The sequence below is a fragment of the Zea mays genome, chromosome 10 (assembly GCF_902167145.1).
Source record: "Zea mays cultivar B73 chromosome 10, Zm-B73-REFERENCE-NAM-5.0, whole genome shotgun sequence".
In the NCBI taxonomy this organism is placed as follows: domain Eukaryota; kingdom Viridiplantae; phylum Streptophyta; class Magnoliopsida; order Poales; family Poaceae; genus Zea; species Zea mays.
The window spans coordinates 104,430,929-104,450,339 of NC_050105.1; the positions used below are offsets into that span (position 1 = coordinate 104,430,929).

At 49.9% G+C, this 19,411-nt stretch overlaps 2 long non-coding RNA genes across 3 annotated transcripts; one reads left to right on the plus strand and one right to left on the minus strand.

The window, feature by feature from the left end:
* Positions 1 to 3,926: 3,926 nt before the first annotated feature.
* On the plus strand, positions 3,927 to 17,626 carry LOC103642684 (uncharacterized). 2 transcript variants are annotated; one of them, XR_002265627.3, is made up of 3 exons: positions 3,927 to 3,997; positions 4,554 to 4,655; positions 17,579 to 17,626. It is a non-coding gene; the product is annotated as an uncharacterized lncRNA (long non-coding RNA). The 2 variants fall into 2 exon arrangements; XR_002265626.1 differs by lacking the exon at positions 3,927 to 3,997 and adding an exon at positions 4,346 to 4,360.
* Positions 4,653 to 17,709, minus strand: LOC109943026 (uncharacterized). Its single transcript, XR_002265628.3, has 2 exons — positions 17,549 to 17,709; positions 4,653 to 4,710 (listed from the first exon to the last, which is right to left on the minus strand). It is a non-coding gene; the product is annotated as an uncharacterized lncRNA (long non-coding RNA).
* Positions 17,710 to 19,411: the final 1,702 nt, after the last annotated feature.

Below are 19,411 nucleotides of genomic sequence, written 5' to 3' on the forward strand. Positions count from 1 at the left end.
TTGGGGCAAGTGTTTGAATTTCTTAGTCAACAATAATAGCTTTATCTGAAACAGTCTAAATTCATGTTCACTCAAGAGAAAATAGAGTTCCTTGATCATGTGGTGAGTGCTGCTGGGATAGCAATAGACCAAAAGAAAGTAGAAGTGATTCAGAACTAGCATGTACCCACATGTGATAAGGACATTTGTAGCTTCTTCGGTATGACTGGATATCATAGAAAATTTGTGGCACATTTTGGAAACATTAGCAAAACACTCACTGCCCTATTGAAGAAAGACACCAAGTCACCTCCTCTCCCAAACCTTGTCGGCTTCTCTCTCTAAAATCCTATGGCCTTTATACTTAGCAGTGCAGATGACAATGTCGAGCGGTAGGCACAGCTTCAACACTAAGACTAGCCACACAATGATGCGACCAGTTTGACCTCTTGGGCTTTGATGGCGATGGCAAGGGGGGTTGGATCAAATTTGCCGTACTTTATTTATTTATGTCCACAACCGCACATTGTTGTTAGCATTAGATTTGGTTGTACTTACTTTTTGATATGTTAAGTTCACTAGGGTTCATGTGTCTATTAACATTAGATTAATTTGTCGGTTAGTGTTAGATTTGGTGCTAAATGGAAAATATGTATGTTTTTAACATAAGTTGTCAAAAGTGGTGGCTTCCTAATGATGCTCAAGTGTTGGATTACTAATGATGCCTATTTGATAAGTTGTACTACATTACTTTCTCTTAATTAGTAGTTCTACTAGAGATGAACAAGCTCTAGCGAGAAATTGTAGTAGGGATTGCTAAATTCAACTAAGCCTATATATGTCTTGAATAAGAAAAAATAGGAATGATATATGTTTTGACCATATATTTTTCTAATGAAGGTACATGATAAGATCAGACAAGGAGGAAACCGATGATTTTGGAGATGACAGTTCTTGTGGTTCTGAAGAGGAGGATTCCAAAGAGAAGGATTCTGATAGAGGACAAAGAGGCCCATGCTAGCAAGGGACAACATCCATAACCTCTTCGAGTGAATTACAAGGACATGAAGCATCGAGTAGGTAGGAGGTTCACAATCTATACAAACATATTGCTAAAGACTTTGAGGTAGAGAAGTATTACAAAGATAATAAGGCCCCTCTCAAGAAACAAAGAACCAAAGATTTTCTAGAACGTAGTTTTGAAGGGAAAACTAGGTGATAATCACATGTGTTCTAAGATCCTTTTCCACAAATACAATCTACTTTATTAATGATAACCAAATACAAGGCCAAAAAGATTATGATTATGAAACCTCATCAAAGTATAGAAATACACAAGTGTAGCATTTAACATTATTAACAAAGACACTGTCATCACTACAAGAAATTTGTTCTTTTATGACAAAATACCTAACGACAAGGTCAGTTATCGTCATATAATGTCACATAATATAATGGAATTTTTTGTGTCATCATAATTTCATAAGGCCATGAAGATTTTATGACGATAGTGTTTTTGTTGTCACATAAGGGTTCAAAGATTCGTCATATATTGGCAGGCGCCAGGAACCGGTAGACGGTTTTACTTTTATGACGCTTAGATGTGCCTTTATGTGATGATTTGGCGGCGTCACTTTATGTTTTTTCCAAATAAAGGACCGTACCCCTTTCTGTTGACCGCATTCACTTTCCCATCTCCCCCACACCACCGAAGACGGAAACGATTGGATCGAGGGCGGCTCTGGCGGTGCGGAGGACAGCGAGCGGTGGGCGAGCGTCGTGCGGTTGGTGGCGTCTAGGCTGTGCACGGCCGGCGTTGGGCAGGCTCTGGGTGTAGCTGGCTCCCCATCTCCCCAGGTGACGGCGCGGTAGCCTGGGCGGAGGCAACACGAGCTCCGCTGCCAGGCCGCCCGGAGGAGCGCGGATCTCAGTGACCGCCGCGACTAAATCGAAGACGGAAACGATTGGATCGAGGGCGGCTCTGGCGGTGCGGAGGACGGCGAGCGGTGGGCGAGCGTCGTGCGGCTGGTGGCGTCTGGGCTGTGCACGGCCGGCATTGGACAGGCTCTGAGCGTAGCTGGCTCCCCGTCTCCCCAGGTGACGGCGCGGTAGCCTGGGCGGAGGCAACGCGAGCTCCGCTGCCAGGCCGCCCGGAGGAGCGTGGATCTCCAGTGACCGCCGCGACTAAATCAGGTTGGTAGGTGGCGTGCTCCTACTCCCCACTTGCTCGTGGTGGGCACTACATTGAACTATCTAGCTTCTTTCTTGTTTGGTGAACCAACTCGGAGTCAACAACATGCTAGAGTAAAACTATGCTTTTTTATGTTGCTCGATTAGTTTAGGTCTTTAGGATGGGTATAGGATGCTATTGTGCAATATTAATGATTCACTTTAGTGTCATGTCACATGTGCTGAATTTCATTGTGATTAGGAATTATAATCCTTTTTATGCAAAGGGTGGCCTTTATAAAATGTTATGGATGTGCATATGTTTATTTTCTTCTTTCAAAGATGTTTATTATAACATTATGTTCCCATGCAACTTCTGATAACCCGTTAGTTGCTTGTAACTACTGAAGAAATTTTCTCACTATGGTCATTTATCCCCTTCAGACAACAGTGAGGCTTTCTTTCCTTGGCACTTGAATAATTTAAAATTTGAGATCACTTACACAATAATGCTATATTTCCTTGTTCTATCTAAGTTGTATCATGTATTCACCATAATCATGTATTACATTGCTCTTTTCATGAAACATAATTGCTTTCTAGTACTTTTGTAGAAGCAGCCTTTTTATTAATATATATACTCTTGATATGATGCTATTGGAGAAATATTATTTGACTTTATTAATTGTGTAGAGTGGACTCTGTGGGCATGGAACATTAGCTGCTGCACACTACCTAATCTCATCTGGCAGTGATGCTATAGAGTTTGTGGCAAAATCTGGACGTCTAACAGCTAAGGAAGTTGTCGGACCAGAGGATGCAAGCAATTTATATTATACTGCACAGTACACCCGCTCAAAGTTTTTTTGTAGAATTGGATTTCCCTGTTATCTCGGTGGTAAAATGCAATACTGCAGAGGTGTTTTCACTTCCTGGTTCATCTTTCAATTGGAATCACAGTTGCTAATCATTCCCATGTGCATCAATCAGGGGTCATGTCGCAGGCCTGGTCATCAACTGCGCGCTCTCGGCGGCGAAGCACAGCTAGGGATGTCGTAGAACCCAGACCCCTTGTTGTTGTTGCTGCAGGAACTGTGCCCATTAGCGTCGATCTAGAGGCACCGATTGATGATGTGACCGGGTTGCCGTTGATAATGTGCCCAGATTGCAAGGATGTGAGGGTGTTTGCTGCTAATACCACGTACTCCAATAACGTTGGAAAGAGATTTTTCAAGTGTCCTAGGAAGAACCATAGAAATGTCAGTGAAGTGGTTGAATAATTTGCATTGCCCAAATTTCATTCTTGTTAGTGGTTGACTTTGCTGAAATTTGGATGCAGGGGACATGTGATAGGTTTTGGTTCGAGGAAGAATATTTGGTGTTCCTTCAGGATAATGGATATCTACCGTCAGCATCCTCCACCATTGCAGCAGGTTCGACAAGCAAGGTTCCTGAGCTCGTGGGAAAAATTGACAGCTTAGAGCAAAATCTAAACAAGGTGACGGAAATGGTTAGCAAGAACAGAGATGGCATGGGAAGCTTGATTTGTCTCGTGTGTGGATGTGTGAATGTAACAGTACTCCACCTCCACCTAAAATGAATAAAGAGGATTGGACTGCGCTGGTAGAGTATTGGTGTGACCCAAAGAATCAGGTCAATAACTACATTTTCTGCTTTTGTTACTATGCAATGCAAACTAATATGTAATGCAAACTGTGCATGTGAATGAAAAATCTGTATTGCATTTGTGCTGTAGGAAAAATCTGCTAAGAACAAAGCAAACCGAGGCAACGTGCAGCTTCACCAAAGGACTGGAGCTAGGTCCTATATAGCCCATCGTTACAGCCTGGTATGTATACTATGTCTTTTCTAAAACTAGCTTCAAAGATGGGAAATATGTAGCATAATAATTACCATGTGCTACTGAAATGTAAAGTTACCATGTGCTCCAATTACTTCTGAAATGAGCTAATAAGTCATGAAATGAATAAGTGCAATATCTCTTTGGTCTGAAGGACTTACATTTTGGAGTGTTATTGACTATTCATTTCATCAGATGTGAGGTTTATGCCAATAGGAAAGCTGTGATATGTCATGAAATGAATAAGTGCAATATCTCTTTGGTGTTGATTGAGTAGCTAATTCTAAGATTGGCCATCTGATTTCTGAGATGAGCTCCCATGTTCATAATATTTGCGCTGTGCTAAATGAGGTATAATCAATAGGTGCTTATGCTCCAATTCTTTTATGGTGACCATCTAAAATAGAAAACAGCAGGACAATTGCTATGTTCGTGTGTTCTTTTTCTTAAACTGTCAGTCATTATTTGACTATGTTGTATTGCTGTTGGCATGTACCAATATTTCATGGCAAATCTTATATCCCAAGTTTTTTATATGCCGCAGAGGACTAAGTACAACAACATGGAGCCGGATGCTGTTGATTTCTTTGGGGAATGTATGAATAGTCCCCGAAATGGTCGTACTCCGCTTGCAAATGAGATATATGTAAGTTACATGTACTACACTCAAGTAAATGCCTGGTTCAACACTTTTGTATGGCCTTGTGTAACGCCCTGAATTTGGGGGTAGAATTTTTTTTCTTCTTGTCTCCCACCAAATTCAGGCGTTACCCCTTTTCTTTTCTCGTTCCCTCGCTAAACCTTGATATTTTTCCAAAGTTATAGCGGGGTTTGGCTTGGATTTCCCGTGTAAAGAAAAAAACCTAAATTACTTTATTTTGTGTGAAGCATCATGCCGAACCATGCATATTTTTTGGGTGTTTAAAATGTGAAAGCATTCATCCCGAGAAAATTAGATTTTAGAAAAAGAAAACCTTTTTCTTTTTCTCTCCCTCCCTCTCTTTCCCATTTCGGCCCAGCCCCCCCCTTCGGCCGGCCCAGCCGCCCCCTCCCCCCCCCCCCCTCCCGCGTGGGCCCCGGCCGGCCCAGCCGCGCGCGCCCCCCCTTCCCCCACTTTGGGCCCATCCGGCCCAGCCCCCCCCCCCACCCTTTTCTTTTTTTCCCAAAAATCCCCCCCGCGGGCCCCGCCCGTCATTCTCTCGCTCTCTCTCTCCCCAAACCCTAACCGCGCCGCCCTTGCCCTAGCGCCGCCGCCGCCGTCGCCTCTCCCCTCCCCGGCGCCGCCGCCGCGCCGCCCCCCTCCGGTGAGGCCCCCCTCCTCCCCTCTCCTTCCCCCCTTCTCCCTCCTCCTCCCTCGCCCGCCCGGCCACCCGGTTCGGCCGCCCCCGCCCCGGCGTCCCGCGTCCGACCTCCCCCGGCTCGGCCCCGCCCGCGCCGCCTCTCCCCCGGTTGCCCGCGGCCTCCCGCCCCGGCCGCCCTCGCCCGTCCCCGGCGAGCCGCCCGGCCCGTCCCCGACCCCGGCCCTTCCCTGCCCCGGCCGCCCTCGCCCGTCCCCGGCGAGCTTGGCTGCCCCGCGCCGCCCCGTCCCGCGCTCGGCCGCGCCCCTCGGCCCCGCCCCCGGCTTGGCCGCCCTCGGCTGCCTCGCCCCCGGCGAGCCCCGCGCCCGCGTCGGCCCCGCCTCGCCGCCCTCCGGCGAGCCGCCCTCGCCCGGCCCCGCTCGGCCCCGCCCTCGCGCCCGCTCCGGCGAGCCGCCCGCGCGCGCCCGCCTCCCGGCGAGCTCGGCGCCCCCCCCCCCCCCCGGTTCAACCGCCCCGTGCCCCGGCTCGGCCGCCCGTCCCCGCGCTCGGCCTCGTCCGGCCGCGTCCTCGCTCGCTCGCGCTCGCTGGCCCCGGCGTGCTTGCCCGCCCGCCCCGCCGTGCCTTGCTCGCGTCGTGTCGGCCCCGGCGTAGCCTTGAGTTCGGCCCAGCGTGCCTATGGCGCGCGGCTTTGAGCTCGGCTAGCGCACGGCCCCGACGTGCGTACGGTTAGTCCGTGGCGTGTGCGTGCGGCCTCGCGTGCGTGCCCGCGTAGTGCGCGTGCCTTGGCACGACTCGTCGTGCCTCGTCTACCCCCCTAACCCCTCGTCTACCCCCCTAACCCCTCGTCTACCCCCCCCCCCCCCCCCCCCTCGTCTCCTATATGCGCTAATCATGTCGTTTATATTAATAAGGTAGGAGTCTTAATTTGGAAATTGGTTACCATAGTTAATTTGTATATTCAATCGTCTATCTTATTCTATGTTAATCTACTAAAAGTGATCGCGTTTACAGTAGTGCATGTAGCTAATTCTTTTGTTAGAACTGATTAAAACTAGAGCACGTGACGTCTAGTCTTTCATTTACCCGTAGTGTCCCTCGAGCATAAGCCTCAACCCTTGCGAGACTTTCCCTCGTTTCTTTCTAACCAAGGTAAATTCATTATCGTATGTGGTATTCTGTGCATATTTGCTTTACTTGTTCTCTTGTATGGTGTACTGTTGGTTTCCTAATTTCAATGGATGGATGTATGTATGTTTGCACCCGCTTAGAGAACGATCCGGTTGAAGAGCCCGAGGAACTCGCAGGAGAAGCCCCTGAGCAGCAGTCGGTTGGTGGAGGCAAGTGTCCCTTGACCTATCCATGTCCTACTCATTATTTAATTCACCTCCCGCTTTACACATTTATGCCTAAGGATTGACTAGTTTTGTTATCCATGTCCTTGTTTACCTATTTGGGTTGGATTATTACTGTTTAGCTTTATGCTATTGCTCAAACTCTAATCAATGAACATGATGAGATTATCTATGATACGCTGTTTTCCCTTCTCTTATGATGATGTTATGCTTGTGGTCATCAAGGGGGCTCGAGCGGTTTCTCGAGTGCCTCTCCGTAAGGACCTGTTCTATGGATGACCGCCCGGGAAAACAGTGCAACCATGAGGGTGGAATGGGGTGCCCTTAGCTGAATAATTAGAGGATCCGGGGTGTAGTTCACTTAGCCGTCGTGCCGTCAATGGGGCTCGGTGTATGCGGCTCGCTCTGCCAAGGTTGATTTGTCCCTTGGGGAGGAGTGCGGTACATTTAGGAAACCTAACGGGTGGCTACAGCCCCGGGGAATCTTTGTAAAGGCTACGTAGTGATGCCCTGCTGGGTCACCTTGGTAGTGATCAATGGAGAGTCATGATCTCCGGGCAGAATGGGAATCACGGCTTGTGGGTAAAGTGCACAACCTCTGCAGAGTGTTTGAAAACTGATATATCAGCCGTGCTCGCGGTTATGAGCGGCCAAGGGAGCTCCAGTGATTAGTGGTACTTGATCAGAGATACTTTGGTACAGGTGGCTATGAGATCGATGGTTCTGGTTATGACTATGGTGCTGGTAAGTGGTATTCTTTCCGTTTGGAAAGGGTACATCGGGCTAATAACTTGGGTTAATGCTAAAACTTGGCTTTCTATTAGTAAATAATAATCTGACCAACTAAAAGCAACTGCTTGACTTATCCCCACATAAAGCTAGTCCACTACAGCCAAACAGGATACTTGCTGAGTATGTTGATGTGTACTCACCCTTGCTCTACACACCAAACCCCCCCCCCATCCCCAGGTTGTCAGCATTGCAACCACTGCTCAGGCGAAGATGAAGCTGTGGAAGGAGACTTCCAGGAGTTCCAAGACTACGACGAGTTCTAGGAGTGGGTTAGCGGCAACCCCCAGTCGGCTGCCTGTGAAGGCCGCGTTTATCTACGTTTCTTTTCCGCACTTTGATTTACTGTAAGAACTATATGGACGTCTCAGACGTATGATGAAATCTACTATTATTCCCTTTTAATACTATTTTGAGCACCGTGTGATGATGTCCATGTTATGTAACTGCTGTGTACGTGAATAACTGATCCTGGCACGTACATGGTTCGCATTCGGCTTGCCTTCTAAAACCGGGTGTGACATAAGTGGTATCAAAGCCGTGCTGACTGTAGGACCGCTAACCTAGAGTAGAATGGTCGTTCTAAGGACTATAGACCTCTGTCTCTGCCTTGACTTTGATATCCCTTCAAAAGTTGGTCATACCGACCAAACCTATGTTCTACTATATATTATACCTTGCTGAAAATCATGTTTCATTCTAATCCTTCATTTACTTATGATTCATTATTTGCTGGTCATATTAATTCTGTTCTCACCCTTTTGCTTGCGATGTCTTTTGTAGATGGCTCGACTTAGACACACTGCACGAAAGTCAGTCATCCCCTTCTTACCCTCCCGCCTTGCTGAGCGTCCGCTTCGCCGTCCCGTGGCCGGACAGTCCAGCCACTTGGAGAGACTACACCACCGCCTGCATGAGGAGCAGGAACATCGACGACAGGAGCAGCAGGGCTCTTCTTTCTCGCTCCACCAGGAGATAGAGTCTGTGAGGAGCTGCTCCCCTGTGCTTCCTCTGGAGGCGCCCCCTGCACCACCACAGGGCGCCCCTGCCCCTGGAGCAGCTGCTGGAGGAGATCCAGACGACGGAGGTGGCGACGACAGCTAGAGCCACGGCACCGACTTCTCTGCTAACCCTGAGCCGGAAGGATGGGTTGCTCGACCCATCACTCGCGACGCTGCTCGCGGGTGTCACTTCCACGATGCGCTCGATACCCTGCTACGTCGGGCACTTAACCGGCATACTTGGTCCATCGAGTATCGCTGTGTGGTTTACCAGCACAGTCGCGGGGTCTACCCGGACCGCTGGGAGGCAACCTGCTTGGTGCGCTATCCGGAGAACAGTCTCCAGGGTGCAGAGGCCTGCTCAGAGCACTATTCTATTTCTGAGCGGGACTCAGCTGAGGCAGCCATGCAAGATGCTGCACGGCGTGCGCTTTCGCACTACTGCTCGGTTTTCGGTGGGGCAGCTGACGGTCTTGACCTGAAGTATTACCCCCGCCGTCCATCTGGCAGCACAGGAGGCGTGATTGTCTCACCTGTCGGTGAGGGCAATCCTAGGTTGAGCAGCACAGTCAACCTAGCCGCCGTGCTAAACACGGAGCTGGACCATGCATTAGACGAGCTGAGTAGGGCTCGTGCTGAGATCGCCCTGCTGCGGGCTGAGCGCGCGGAACGTCGTCACTTGGATGGTGGTTCCCCCGCTCCTGTCGGGACTCAGCACCCGTACCGCTCACCTCAGCGTGGACACCAGTCTTATGGCAATCCCGCCTGCAAGACCAAGATAACTCTAGAACCATAGATCGTTAGAGTTGGATCTTGTAATTAATACGAAATATATATACATAGAAGCTTCAGTCTTAGCGTTAGTCTCGGTCTTAGTTAGTCTTAGTTAGACAGGGTAGTTTGCTATATCCTGTGCATTTATGTTTGTCATGATGAACTATGTTTGGTTTGGATCTTTATAATGATTGTCACCAGAGTGTGGGTATCCCCTGCATTCTGGTTTACCTATTATGTTAATAAAGTTAGTTATATAGTTGGGAAACCTTTTACTCCACTTTCCTCTTTATCTGAGAAGCTATGTGGTCTGTGTTGAAGATCAGTGAAGATGCTCATCTGTTCAGTGTTGTTGAAGAATCCTCTACTCTTTCCTTATGCTGCAAGATCTGCCAGATCAGTTCTGATGTGTGGTTGCATTCTGCAGATGTCAGAGAACAGGCGCAGAGGAGGAAGGCGTGCTCAGCAGGAGCGAGCCGCTCAACAGGAGGAGGTGCCCCAGCAGCAGCACCTGCCGCCCCCGCCCCCGATGTCCATCGAGCAGATGTTTCTGATGCAGACTCAGGCAGTTCAAGCCATCGGTCAGACTTTGGCCGCCATTCAGCAGCAGCAGCAGCAACAGCAGCAGGCCCCACCTCAACCTCAGATGCCTCAGATGCCCAGAGACAAGCGTGCTGAATTCATGAGAGGTCATCCACCAACGTTCGCTCATTCTTCTGACCCTATGGATGCTGAAGATTGGCTGCGCACTGTGGAGCGGGAGTTGCATACCGCTCAGTGCGATGACAGGGAGAAAGTTCTGTATGGTCCCCGTCTGTTGAGAGGAGCAGCCCAGTCATGGTGGGAGTCTTACCTCGCCACCCATGCCCACCCTGACGCCATCACCTGGGAAGAGTTCAGAGGTAGCTTTCGTCAGTACCATGTCCCTGCAGGTCTGATGACAGTGAAGAAGGAGGAGTTCCTGGCTCTCAAGCAAGGGCCGTTGTCTGTCACTGAGTACCGAGACAGATTTCTGCAGCTGTCTCGTTATGCTCCTGAAGATGTCAACACCGACGCCAAGCGGCAGTACCGTTTCCTGAGAGGCTTGGTTGACCCTCTGCAGTACCAACTGATGAATCACACCTTCCCAACATTCCAGCACCTGATTGACAGAGCAATCATGACGGAGAGAAAGCGCAAGGAGATGGAAGATCGTAAGCGCAAGATCAGTGGACCCCAGCCTGGAAGCAGCAATCGTCCTCGTTTCTCAGGCAATCAACCTCAGCAGTTCAGGCAGAACCAGCGTCCACCTCAGCAGCATCAGCAGTTCCAAAGGCAGTATCCTCAGCACCAGTACCAGAACCGTCAGAGCAATCCGTCAGGAAGTCAGTTTCAGAGGCAGAATCAGCAGGCACCTCGCCTTCCTGCCCCAGCAAACCAGCAGAACAGTCAGGCAGCACCAGCTCAGGTTGGAAACAGGGCGTGTTTCCACTGTGGAGAGCAAGGCCACTGGGTGATGCAATGTCCGAAGAAGGCAGCCCAACAGCAGTCAGGCCCCAATGCCCCAGCAAAGCAGAATGTGCCTCAGCCTGGAGCAGGCAACCGTTCTCAGCCGCGCTATAATCATGGAAGGCTGAACCACTTGGAGGCTGAAGCAGTTCAGGAGACCCCCGGCATGATAGTAGGTATGTTCCCATTCGACTCCCATATTGCAGAAGTGTTATTTGATACTGGAGCAACGCATTCTTTCATTACTGCATCATGGGTAGAAGCACATAATCTTCCAATTACTACCATGTCAACCCCCATTCAAATTGACTCAGCCGGTGGTAGAATTCGAGCCGATAGCATTTGTTTGAATATAAGTGTGGAAATAAGGGGGATAGCGTTTCCCGCCAACCTTATAGTAATGGGTACTCAGGGAATAGATGTCATCCTAGGGATGAATTGGCTAGATAAGTATCAGGCAGTTATCAGTCGTGATAAAAGGACCATCAAGTTGGTGTCCCCACTAGGAGAGGAAGTGGTGACTGAGTTAGTCTCGCCTGAGCCAAAGAAAGGAAGTTGTTATCAGATAGTTGTTGATAGCAGTGAAGCAGACCCAATTGAGAGTATCAAGGTTGTGTCCGAGTTCCCAGATGTGTTTCCAAAGGACTTACCGGGTATGCCACCAGAGCGGAAAGTTGAGTTTGCTATAGAGCTTCTTCCTGGAACCGCCCCTATCTTCAAGAGAGCTTACAGAATATCTGGACCAGAGTTGGATGAACTTAAGAAGCAAATTGACGAGCTGTCAGAGAAAGGTTACATTCGGCCAAGCACCTCGCCTTGGGCCGCCCCTGTCCTATTTGTGGAGAAGAAAGATGGCACCAAGAGGATGTGTATCGATTATCGAGCTTTGAATGAGGTCACGATCAAGAACAAGTATCCCTTGCCCAGAATAGAAGATCTGTTCGACCAGTTGAGAGGAGCCAGTGTGTTCTCCAAGATTGATCTGAGGTCAGGTTATCATCAGCTCAGGATCCGACCTTCGGACATTCCGAAAACGGCATTCATTTCCAAGTATGGTTTGTATGAGTTCACAGTGATGTCTTTTGGTTTGACCAATGCACCAGCATTCTTCATGAACTTGATGAACAGTGTATTCATGGATTACCTTGATAAGTTTGTGGTGGTATTCATTGATGACATTCTGGTTTATTCTCAAAGCGAAGAAGAGCACGCAGATCATTTGAGGATGGTGTTGCAGAGATTGCGAGAGCACCAGTTGTATGCAAAGTTGAGCAAGTGTGAGTTCTGGATCAGTGAAGTCCTATTCTTGGGTCACATAATCAACAAAGAAGGATTGGCTGTGGATCCGAAGAAAGTGGCAGACATTTTGAACTGGAAAGCGCCAACAGATGCTCGAGGAATCAAGAGCTTCATTGGAATGGCCGGATATTATCGGTGATTCATTGAAGGGTTTTCGAAGATTGCGAAACCAATGACAGCGTTGCTAGGCAACAAAGTTGAGTTCAAGTGGACCCAGAAATGTCAAGAGGCCTTTGAAGCGCTGAAGGAAAAATTGACTACAGCGCCTGTCCTAGTCTTGCCTGATGTGCACAAGCCCTTTTCGGTGTATTGCGATGCTTGTTACACAGGTTTGGGATGTGTGTTGATGCAAGAGGGAAGAGTTGTGGCTTACTCGTCCCGACAGTTGAAGGTTCATGAGAAGAATTACCCAATCCATGATCTAGAGTTGGCAGCAGTGGTTCACGCACTGAAGACATGGAGGCACTATTTGTATGGACAGAAATGCGATGTTTACACAGATCACAAGAGTCTGAAGTACATATTCACTCAGTCAGAGTTGAACATGAGGCAACGAAGATGGTTGGAGTTGATCAAAGATTATGAGTTGGAGATCCATTACCATCCAGGCAAAGCAAACGTAGTGGCAGATGCTTTGAGCAGAAAGAGTCAAGTCAATCTGATGGTCGCTCGTCCGATGCCTTATGAGTTGGCCAAGGAGTTTGACAGGTTGAGTCTCGGATTTCTGAACAATTCGCGAGGAGTCACAGTTGAGTTGGAACCTACCTTGGAGCGCGAAATCAAAGAAGCGCAGAAGAATGATGAGAAAATCAGTGAGATCCGGCGACTGATTCTAGATGGCAGAGGCAAAGATTTTCGAAAGGATGTAGAAGGCGTGATATGGTTCAAAGACCGCTTGTGTGTTCCCAATGTCCAGTCTATTCGGGAGTTGATTCTTAAGGAAGCTCATGAAACAGCCTATTCGATTCACCCTGGCAGTGAGAAGATGTATCAGGATCTGAAGAAGAAATTCTGGTGGTACGGAATGAAGAGGGAAATCGCAGAGCATGTGGCTATGTGCGATAGTTGCCGAAGAATTAAGGCAGAACACCAGAGACCTGCTGGATTGTTGCAACCGTTGCAGATCCCTCAGTGGAAATGGGATGAAATCGGTATGGATTTCATAGTCGGATTGCCTCGCACTCGAGCCGGCTACGATTCCATTTGGGTAGTAGTGGACCGCTTGACCAAGTCAGCCCACTTCATACCTGTCAAGACCAACTATAGCAGTGCCGTATTGGCAGAATTGTATATGTCTCGGATCGTTTGTCTTCATGGTGTGCCAAAGAAGATAGTGTCAGACAGAGGAACGCAGTTCACCTCTCACTTCTGGCAGCAGTTGCATGAAGCCTTGGGCACGCATCTGAATTTCAGTTCAGCTTATCATCCGCAGACAGATGGCCAGACCGAAAGGACCAATCAAATTCTTGAAGATATGTTGAGAGCCTGTGCGTTGCAAGATCAGTCCGGATGGGATAAGAGATTGCCTTATGCAGAGTTTTCCTATAACAACAGTCACCAGGCCAGTTTGAAGATGTCACCATTTCAGGCGCTTTATGGAAGGAGTTGTAGAACTCCGTTGCAATGGGATCAGCCTGGAGAGAAGCAAGTGTTTGGGCCAGACATTTTGCTTGAAGCCGAAGAGAACATCAAGATGGTCCGAGAGAATCTGAAGATAGCGCAATCGAGGCAGCGAAGCTATGCAGACACAAGAAGAAGAGAGCTGAGTTTCGAAGTCGGAGACTTTGTCTATCTGAAAGTGTCACCGATCAGAGGAGTCAGAAGATTCGGAGTGAAAGGCAAGCTAGCACCCCGCTACATTGGTCCGTATCAGATTCTTGCAAGACGTGGAGAAGTGGCCTATCAGCTCAGTTTGCCCGAGAATTTGTCTGTTGTGCATGATGTCTTTCATGTGTCTCAGTTGAAGAAGTGCTTGCGTGTGCCAGAAGAGCAGTTGCCAGTGGAAGGTCTTGAAGTCCAGGAGGACTTGACCTACGTTGAGAAGCCAGTGCAAATCCTTGAGGTTGCAGACAGAGTCACCCGAAGGAAGACCATCAGAATGTGCAAAGTCAGATGGGATCACCACTCAGAGGAAGAAGCAACCTGGGAGCGTGAAGATGATCTGATGGCTAAATACCCTGAGCTCTTTGCTAGCCAACCCTGAATCTCGAGGGCGAGATTCTTTTAAGGGGGATAGGTTTGTAACGCCCTGAATTTGGGGGTAGAATTTTTTTTCTTCTTGTCTCCCACCAAATTCAGGCGTTACCCCTTTTCTTTTCTCGTTCCCTCGCTAAACCTTGATATTTTTCCAAAGTTATAGCGGGGTTTGGCTTGGATTTCCCGTGTAAAGAAAAAAACCTAAATTACTTTATTTTGTGTGAAGCATCATGCCGAACCATGCATATTTTTTGGGTGTTTAAAATGTGAAAGCATTCATCCCGAGAAAATTAGATTTTAGAAAAAGAAAACCTTTTTCTTTTTCTCTCCCTCCCTCTCTTTCCCATTTCGGCCCAGCCCCCCCCTTCGGCCGGCCCAGCCGCCCCCTCCCCCCTCCCCTCCCGCGTGGGCCCCAGCCGGCCCAGCCGCGCCCCCCCCCCCCTTCCCCCACTTTGGGCCCATCCGGCCCAGCCGCCCCCCCCCCCCCCCACCCTTTTCTTTTTTTCCCAAAAATCCCCCCCGCGGGCCCTGCCCGTCATTCTCTCGCTCTCTCTCTCCCCAAACCCTAACCGCGCCGCCCTTGCCCTAGCGCCGTCGCCGCCGTCGCCTCTCCCCTCCCCGGCGCCGCCGCCGCGCCGCCCCCCTCCGGTGAGGCCCCCCCTCCTCCCCTCTCCTTCCCCCCTTCTCCCTCCTCCTCCCTCGCCCGCCGGCCACCCGGTTCGGCCGCCCCCGCCCCGGCGTCCCGCGTCCGACCTCCCCCGGCTCGGCCCCGCCCGCGCCGCCTCTCCCCTGGTTGCCTGCGGCCTCCCGCCCCGGCCGCCCTCGCCCGTCCCCGGCGAGCCGCCCGGCCCGTCCCCGACCTCGGCCCTTCCCCGCCCCGGCCGCCCTCGCCCATCCCCGGCGAGCTTGGCTGCCCCGCGCCGCCCCGCCTCGCCTCCGGCGAGCCCACGCCCGGCCGCTCCGGCGAGCCCCCGCCCCGTCCCGCGCTCGGCCGCGCCCCTCGGCCCCGCCCCCGGCTTGGCCGCCCTCGGCTGCCTCGCCCCCGGCGAGCCCCGCGCCCGCGTCGGCCCCGCCTCGCCGCCCTCCGGCGAGCCGCCCTCGCCCGGCCCCGCTCGGCCCCGCCCTCGCGCCCGCTCCGGCGAGCCGCCCGCGCGCGCCCGCCTCCCGGCGAGCTCGGCGCCCCCCCCCCCCCCCGGTTCAACCGCCCCGTGCCCCGGCTCGGCCGCCCGTCCCCGCGCTCGGCCTCGTCCGGCCGCGTCCTCGCTCGCTCGCGCTCGCTGGCCCCGGCGTGCTTGCCCGCCCGCCCCGCCGTGCCTTGCTCGCGTCGTGTCGGCCCCGGCGTAGCCTTGAGTTCGGCCCAGCGTGCCTATGGCGCGCGGCTTTGAGCTCGGCTAGCGCACGGCCCCGACGTGCGTACGGTTAGTCCGTGGCGTGTGCGTGCGGCCTCGCGTGCGTGCCCGCGTAGTGCGCGTGCCTTGGCACGACTCGTCGTGCCTCGTCTACCCCCCTAACCCCTCGTCTACCCCCCTAACCCCTCGTCTACCCCCCCGTCTCCTATATGCGCTAATCACGTCGTTTATATTAATAAGGTAGGAGTCTTAATTTGGAAATTGGTTACGATAGTTAATTTGTATATTCAATCGTCTATCTTATTCTATGTTAATCTACTAAAAGTGATCGCGTTTACAGTAGTGCATGTAGCTAATTCTTTTGTTAGAACTGATTAAAACTAGAGCACGTGACGTCTAGTCTTTCATTTACCCATAGTGTCCCTCGAGCATAAGCCTCAACCCTTGCGAGACTTTCCCTCGTTTCTTTCTAACCAAGGTAAATTCATTATCGTATGTGGTATTCTGTGCATATTTGCTTTACTTGTTCTCTTGTATGGTGTACTGTTGGTTTCCTAATTTCAATGGATGGATGTATGTATGTTTGCACCCGCTTAGAGAACGATCCGGTTGAAGAGCCCGAGGAACTCGCAGGAGAAGCCCCTGAGCAGCAGTCGGTTGGTGGAGGCAAGTGTCCCTTGACCTATCCATGTCCTACTCATTATTTAATTCACCTCCCGCTTTACACATTTATGCCTAAGGATTGACTAGTTTTGTTATCCATGTCCTTGTTTACCTATTTGGGTTGGATTATTACTGTTTAGCTTTATGCTATTGCTCAAACTCTAATCAATGAACATGATGAGATTATCTATGATACGCTGTTTTCCCTTCTCTTATGATGATGTTATGCTTGTGGTCATCAAGGGGGCTCGAGCGGTTTCTCGAGTGCCTCTCCGTAAGGACCTGTTCTATGGATGACCGCCCGGGAAAACAGTGCAACCATGAGGGTGGAATGGGGTGCCCTTAGCTGAATAATTAGAGGATCCGGGGTGTAGTTCACTTAGCCGTCGTGTCGTCAATGGGGCTCGGTATATGCGGCTCGCTCTGCCAAGGTTGATTTGTCCCTTGGGGAGGAGTGCGGTACATTTAGGAAACCTAACGGGTGGCTACAGCCCCGGGGAATCTTTGTAAAGGCTACGTAGTGATGCCCTGCTGGGTCACCTTGGTAGTGATCAATGGAGAGTCATGATCTCCGGGCAGAATGGGAATCACGGCTTGTGGGTAAAGTGCACAACCTCTGCAGAGTGTTTGAAAACTGATATATCAGCCGTGCTCGCGGTTATGAGCGGCCAAGGGAGCTCCAGTGATTAGTGGTACTTGATCAGAGATACTTTGGTACAGGTGGCTATGAGATCGATGGTTCTGGTTATGACTATGGTGCTGGTAAGTGGTATTCTTTCCGTTTGGAAAGGGTACATCGGGCTAATAACTTGGGTTAATGCTAAAACTTGGCTTTCTATTAGTAAATAATAATCTGACCAACTAAAAGCAACTGCTTGACTTATCCCCATATAAAGCTAGTCCACTACAGCCAAACAGGATACTTGCTGAGTATGTTGATGTGTACTCACCCTTGCTCTACACACCAAACCCCCCCCCATCCCCAGGTTGTCAGCATTGCAACCACTGCTCAGGCGAAGATGAAGCTGTGGAAGGAGACTTCCAGGAGTTCCAAGACTACGACGAGTTCTAGGAGTGGGTTAGCGGCAACCCCCAGTCGGCTGCCTGTGAAGGCCGCGTTTATCTACGTTTCTTTTCCGCACTTTGATTTACTGTAAGAACTATATGGACGTCTCAGACGTATGATGAAATCTACTATTATTCCCTTTTAATACTATTTTGAGCACCGTGTGATGATGTCCATGTTATGTAACTGCTGTGTACGTGAATAACTGATCCTGGCACGTACATGGTTCGCATTCGGTTTGCCTTCTAAAACCGGGTGTGACACCTTGTTACTAAGTACATTCATTTTATGTAGGAGCAAATGGTTGCAGAGAAGGAAAGAGAGCTAGAAGAAGGAGAAGCACAAAAGTCACCCTCCAAGATTGTTGCTGATAGTCTCAGCCAGATCAGCCGCTCATCCACCTTCCTTCCAAACATTGGTGTCCCTACAACGTCCAAGACTAGTCGGTCCACATCGCTAGCTGCACAAGCACGCATGCATGCTCAGTTTGAGGAAAAACTCCAAGCTGAAAGAGAGGAAGCTGCTAGGAAGCAGGAAGAGTTGCAAGCACAACTACAAGCTCAACAGGCCGCACTTGAAGAAAACCAAAGTTTGCTGCGCCAGACCCAAGAGGAAGTGAAGGGGATGCATACCAAGTTTGAAGAGACCAATGCACTGCTACGAGCTGTCCTGAAACTTCAGAAAGATTGAGGTAGGGATGCATACCAAGTCTGAGGATGATGCCTTTGCTTAAGGTTTTTCTACCTTGCTAGAACATATCTGTGGTTAGAACTTTGTCAGAACTACGTACAATCTGTTTGAATGCTTCAAACCTTTGTGGTGGAACTTTTGTATGTTTGAACCCACAACAATCTGTTTGAATGCTTCAAACCTTTGTGGTGTAACTTTTGTATGCTTGAACCTCTGTTGTGGAAGAACTAGTGTGCTGGAATTGTGCACTTGTGATAAGAATGTTGTGTATGATGGCTTTTCTGTGTATTATGATTACGTGTCGTCACTGTATGTGGGTGTCATATTATAATAAACAAAACCAAGTTGTCACATTATCCACAGACTAATATATGACGGTCCTGGATCGTAACAAAACTGCGACAGATAACACCGCCATAAGTGACGATCCCAACATTAGTTGACGCGTTGACCGGGAAAAATGTGACAGATAACACCGTCATATATAGCAGCAATATGTGACGGACTAACGCAGCCGTCACAAAAGGTAATGACATTATGTGACGGTACTCTAAAAAGTCGTCACAAGGTACATAATGTGACGGTCGTTATATGACGACCCTTATGACGCAGCATTTTCGTCATAAGATGCTTTTTATGACCAATTTTGTACTAAACATGACACTTTACTTTTGTCATACAAAACCATTTTTTTTGTAGTGCATAACTCTATCATGCTATAGAAAGGTTGATGGTAGAACCATGTGCCTAACCTCCCAGTATAGATGGCCATTTGGCACTAACACGATGGGCCAGCCCAGGCACGGCACGAAAAAGCACGGTCCAGGCACGACCCGGTCCGGTTAGTATAGTGCCAGTGTCTGGCACGACACGGCTATAGTGTCGTGCTTGGGCCACTATCTCGACCCGTAGTGCTGGCACGGGCACGACACGGTTACATTTTTTATTTTAAAAATAATAGTTTACATATATTAAGTATAAGAATTCAACATATAACACAATAAAACTGCAGCTGTACTGGTTAGATGGATGCGTTTAAGCCTCTTATGCACTAGGTTGTGAGTTTGAGCCCCCACAACTACACATTTTTTGCTAAATTCTACAATATACTCAGATGGGCCATAGTGCCACCGGGCCAGGCCGGCACGATTAACAGGCTCATGGGCCGTGCCTGGGCCGCGGCAGCGGCACGCCGGCCCATCTGGGCACGGCACGCTTCGCTAGCCGGGCCTAGCGGGCCGTGCCGACGACAGGTCGTGCCGGCGACGGGTCGTGCCGGCCCGTTTGGCCATCTATACCTCCCAGAATGTCCTTAAGGTGGCCATCTCAATGTCCATATTTAGAGCAGCCTAGAAGCATCTATGCCCCTAATTGGGTTTTGGTGATTAATAACAACATTACATTAGTATGACTATCGTATTTTTATAGAGGAAATTG